The following is a 6,156-nucleotide window of genomic DNA, read 5'->3' as shown; positions in this document are numbered from 1 at the left end:
CCGCCCCCCCGGCCGCCGTTGTTGCCCGTGGCCACGCCGGGGCCGCCTCTCACCGCAGCCGCTGGACCTCGTCGTCCCCGTCCTCAGCCCCGACGACCGCGCACGGCGCCGCCCTCGCCGGATTCGTCAAGCCCTTCCTCGCCGGACTGCCTCCGCGACGAACTCCCTCACGCCTCGACGCCCCCACTCCCCTTCAACGCCGGTGAGGACCCCGGTCCTCCTCTCTGCCCTCTACACGCGCCATCAGTGAGCCCTGCTGGCTCGCGCCCACGGCGGCCTCGCCTCCGTCCCATGCCCACGATTCGCCATTGCCTCCCCTCGCCCCGCAGCTTCATGCTACAGGAGGTGCCGCTCGCGCTCCCCGCCGTGGCCATCGCCCGCACCGGCGCCCTGGCTGCGCGCCCGCGTCGACCGAGCCTCGCCTGACCCCGCGGCCAAGCCACCGGCTGGCCTTCCCTGCACTACCGCACACCCCGAGCCTCCCCGTTCGCTCCCTGCTCATCCCGCTCCGGCCATCCCCGCCTCCTCTGCACATGGCTCGCGGCCACCCTGCCGGCCATCTGCGCCCGCCTCGACGTGCCGCCTCCTGTTCCGGTTCCACACCTCCGCCGCTTCTGCTGGACGGCGCCGTGGGAGCCGGCGGCCGCGCCGATGGCCTCACCCGATCCCCAGCGCCTGGGCTCGCCCCAGTCGGGTGCGCCCCTGTCGGCCACGCCCGCTGCGCACACTCGGGCGCGCGCCCGCACACCCGTAACCGCTAAGGCCCCTATGGGCCTATGACAAACGGGGCCCACGCCCAGAACGAAAATAATAATAATAAAAAAATAGATAAGTAAATAATTAAAATATTAATTAATTAATTAATTAAAGAATTAATTAACTTAATTAATCCTGATAGGTTAACCTAATCACTAAGTTTAGTTAATTAATCTGTTAGGTTAGTTAACAGTCAATGACAGCTGGGACCCACTGGTCAGGTTGACCAGTCAACCCCCGTTGACTGCTGACGTCAGCATGACATCATGCTGACGTCATAAATCTATTTTGGAATTAATTTAAATAATTAATTAAATTCTAGAAATTCATAAAAACTTTAGAAAATCATATCTTTTAATCCGTAACTCGGATTAAGTTATTTTCAACATGAAAGTTGTTCAGAACGACGAGACGAATCCGGATACGCAGCCCGTTCGTCCGCCACGCGTCCCTAGCATAGAGAACCTGCAACATTTCACCTCCGGTTCATCTGTCATAAAACACGAAACACTGGGAATACTTTTCCGGATGTTTTCCCCCCTTCACCGGTATCACCTACTACCGCGTTAGGGCACACCGAACACCGCGTATTGCCTTGTTATATTTTGTGATGCTTTGTTTGCTCTGTATTCATTATTTCTTCCCCCTCTCCTCTCCGGTAGACTACGAGACCGACGCTGCTGCTGACTAGTTCGACTACGGAGTTGACGACCCCTCTCTCTTGCCAGAGCAACCAGGCAAGCCCCCCCCCCTTTGATCACCAGATATCGCCTACTCTTCTCTATACTGCTTGCATTAGAGTAGTGTAGCATGTTACTGCTTTCCGTTAATCCTATTCTGATGCATAGCCTGTCATTGCTGCTACAGTCATTGATACCTTACCCGCAATCCTAAATGCTTAGTATAGGATGCTAGTGTTCCATCAGTGACCCTACACTCTTGTCCGTCTGCCATGCTATACTACTGGGCTGTGATCACTTCGGGAGGTGATCACGGGCATATACTATATATTTTACACTGTTACATTACTGGTGATACTGTTTGGAGATGGGGGCTGAAGGGGCAGGTGGCTCCATCCAGGTAGTGGTGGGCTTGAGTTCCCGACGGCCCCCGACTGTTACTTTGTGGCGGAGCGACAGGGCAAGTTGAGACCACCTAGGAGACAGGTGGGCCTGGCCTTGTTCGGCATTCGCGGATACTTAACACGCTTAACGAGATCTTGGTATTTGATCTGAGTCTGGCTACTGGCCTATACGCACTAACCATCTACGCGGGAGTAGTTATGGGTATCCCGACGTCGTGGTATCAGCCGAAGCACTTCAGACGTCAGCGACGGAGCGGCGCGCGCCGGATTGGAACGTAAGCCTGCTCTTGTATTAAGGGGGCTAGTTCTGCTTCCGGCCGCCCACGCAACGTGCAGGTGTGCTATGGGCGATGGGCCCAGACCCCTGTGCGCTTAGGTTTAGACCGGCGTGTTGGCCTCTCTGTTTTTCCTAGGTGGGGCTGCGACGTGTTGATCTTCCGAGGCCGGGCATGACCCAGGAAAGTGTGTCCGGCCAAATGGGATCGAGCGTGTTGGGTTATGTGGTGCACCCCTGCAGGGAAGTTAATCTATTCGAATAGCCGTGATCTTCGGTAACAGGACGACTTGGAGTTGTACCTTGACCTTATGACAACTAGAACCGGATACTTAATAAAACACACCCTTCCAAGTTCCACAGACAATCCGGTGATCGCTTTTCTATAGGGCGACGAGGAGAGGATCGCCGGGTAGGATTATGCTATGCGATGCTTCTTGGAGTTGCTACTTGGAGTTGCTACTTGGAGATGCTACTTGGAGGACTTCAATCTACTCTCTTCTACATGCTGCAAGACGGAGGCTGCCAGAAGCGTAGTCTTCGACAGGATTAGCTATCCCCCTTTTATTCTGGCATTCTGCAGTTCAGTCCACCGATATGGCCCTTTACACATATCCCCATGCATATGTAGTGTAGCTCCTTGCTTGCGAGTACTTTGGATGAGTACTCACGGTTGCTTTTCTCCCTTGTTTTTCTCCCTTTCCCTTCTACCTGGTTGTCGCAACCAGATGCTGGAGCCCTGGAGCCAGACGCCACCGTCGATGACGACTACTACTCCGGAGGTGCCTACTACTACGTGCAGCCCGCTGACGACGACCAGGAGTAGTTAGGAGGATCCCAGGCAGGAGGCCTGCGCCTCTTTCGATCTGTATCCCAGTTTGTGCTAGCCTTCTTAAGGCAAACTTGTTTAACTTATGTCTGTACTCAGATATTGTTGCTTCCGCTGACTCGTCTATGATCGAGCACTTGTATTCGAGCCCTCGAGGCCCCTGGCTTGTATTATGATGCTTGTATGACTTATTTTATTTGTAGAGTTGTGTTGTGATATCTTCCCGTGAGTCTCTGATCTTGATCGTACACATTTGCGTGCATGATTAGTGTACGATTGAATCGGGGGCGTCACAAGTTGGTATCAGAGCCAACTGCCTGTAGGAATCCCCCTTTCCAACTCCTTGGCCGAAGTCGAGTCTAGTCGTTGAAAAACTTTTACTAACATGGCTGTGTGGCCCATGGGCCCACGTCGCCATCGGGAGGTATTAGGATCTTTTATTCCTCGACCTTTACTCTGGGATTCTGAACCCTCTTCTATTCGGGTTAAACGATTTTTACTAAAAACTAACTTTAGGTTCTCGAAAATACTTTCTCCCGGAGAGCCCCTTCAGTCCAGATGGTCACCGACTGCACCAGAAGATTTCGGAGATACTCTTTGATATTCTCTCGAGACTTTGTGCCCATCACTTTTGCTATTCCCGACCACCGATAAATCCTTATGGATAACTACTTACACTTGCCATTCTTATGATCATTCCCCATTGTTCTTGTTATTACAAGATACCCGAAGTTTTCTCTATTGTTCCGAGAATACTTCGTGCCTACTGCCTAGCAGTTCTTTGCCACATGAATACCCCTTCAAATAAATCGCCGCACTTGTCAAGTATCCGCTCATTCCCAGTTGTTCATGAGTTTCACAAAAGTCTTCAAAATACTATTCGATCTTCCGAAAATCCTCTGGAGCCTTTGGCTCTTGAAATTCTTGTTTGCTCGCATTATGGTTAATCCCATAAGTCTCGTAGTCTTAATGACATTCCTTGTCATTATCATTTTGAGTCTGTTGACTCAATATGTTTGCGAATGCACGCAATCATCATTGATCCTTATAAATTACTTCTTCGGCTAAGCTGCCATTCTTTTAACTGGAATTGGTTCTCGACCAATCCAATTGTCATTGATTGTACCCTAAGGCTATTCAACTTATCCATCCCTACTCAGAGCATTGCTTCTGATCCCTTGATTTGGAAATCATAATTCCTTTGCATTTGACAATTGAGTTAGTCAGTTGTTTCTATAATCTGATCTCCTTGCAATCTTCTTCCTCTAGTTGAGTATCGATGCTCATGTCAGATCCCTTGTGGACCACCAGATCCTTTGTTGGATTTTATCTGACAACACCCTTCATATTCAATAACCTTGTGAGCCTTTCCTCTGATACATAATGCCTTTGGTAAATTGTATCCTCTGCTTTCTCAACCATGCTCTGCCTTTGAGCTTGAGTTAATTACTTCTGAAGATTTGGTATATGATTCTAAGATGCCCCAATGGGTTGAACCTATGCCTTCCTTAATAGGTGTGAACTCGAAAGTTTTCACGAGTCGTACTCTTCTGGTATTTTGCCAGATAAAATTTCAAAACTACAACTTCATTGAGCGCGAGAAGTGAATGAAAGGTTGTGCATTGGAGAAGTGGGAGTCGACCTTGAACTTTGCGTTCATGCCCATGGACACGATGTACATCTTCTCATCGAAGTTTCTTTTAAAATCAATTATTCCCTTGATATAAGTTCATCTTATATCTGAGATCTGGCCTTTTTGCAATCGTGGTTCTGACCATGTTCTCCTTTAAATATCATGTCCTGTGCAAGTTTAAGCACTTGTCTTCTATAGAGCAATACCCCAGTTCAACTTCTAGTTTGATCTGTCGTCGAGTATTACCACCTGGTATCTCGAGATTATCTTGGAACTGCATAATTTCTTATGAGTTCCTCATCAAGTACTACATACTCACCGATTACAATTTTTCATGGGCTCGGAGTTATTGAACACTCAAAGACACCGATAACTGAACCGAGTCCGCTCTACGGTTCAACAACTCTTCAGTAAGCTTCTATAAGTACGAGTTTGTACCCGATCACGCCATTCCTAGCCTGTTTGGCTATATCATTGACGTGACGATTCTAACGGTGCTACCTGGTCCTTATTCTCGGAGCACCAATTTTCGACGATGAACTAACCTTACGTCGATTTTTTTCTCGTCATACCCTTTCACCTTAAACAACAAGCTTGAGTTCGAGTTTGTGTCGTAACTGTGGTTCCAATAACCTCTTGCTTCATCATTCCTTTGACTTGATGTCGTCGTTGTTGACTACATCTGCATGAAATCTCTCGACAATTGTGTCGTGATCACCATCAACCTTATGAGCTCTTCCAGGAATTCAATTGAATTCATGATGGGTAATACCATCCTTGCCCCTCGATGATTCCTGTTCTCATCGACCACTTTATTGCCTTCCGTTCAACATAACTTGTTCGCGTTTTATGTAAACCTTGAGATCACTGCTACCCAGCAGTTGATCTTCCTTACCTCGGAAGTATTACCATCACTTTTTGTCAAGAATGTGGTGAGAATTTCACCACCTCTTAATAATTCTTGATATCTTAATACTTCTTGCCATCTTCGTTCATTCCTTGGTCCCCGTATTGTTTTCAACCGGAATACCGACAATGGAGCTATGACGTGTGAATTCAAAACTTCTAGCAACCCTATTGCTTTGAAGTGAATGGGCGATAGTTCATTCTAAGTCCTTCGCTAATTGAATCACCATTCTAACATTGGTCGTGCAACCCAACCCGTACTTCGGGCGCACCCTTCAACCAATGTTTAATTGTGTATGTTTTCCTCGAGCATACTTCCTTATATCAGTTGATCTGACAAATGTTATCTCCTTGTTCACTTAATGGTGGAAATCCATCTTTTGGGAATCTCGGTGAATTGCCGTTGAGTTCACCAGACACCTCCTTGTCCTCTCCCTGGTTTAATGGTGAACTATTGCTTCAGAAACCCGCTCCCATAGTTCATTTCCCGAGAAGCTTGCAATGCCATTTCAACGATTTGTGTTGCGCCTTTTCTTCTCGGACATCCTGAGTCTCAGGTATCCTGACACCAATCGGATCTGAATCTCGGTTAGATATGATGGTTGGGACAACTTTCCAAGAGTTATGACGTTGATCCTTTGATGACCCGGTAACATGATGTCATGCCTAGCACC

This window comes from Triticum dicoccoides, chromosome 1B (genome assembly GCF_002162155.2).
Source record: "Triticum dicoccoides isolate Atlit2015 ecotype Zavitan chromosome 1B, WEW_v2.0, whole genome shotgun sequence".
Taxonomy (NCBI): domain Eukaryota; kingdom Viridiplantae; phylum Streptophyta; class Magnoliopsida; order Poales; family Poaceae; genus Triticum; species Triticum dicoccoides.
This window is presented reverse-complemented; position numbering follows the sequence as displayed.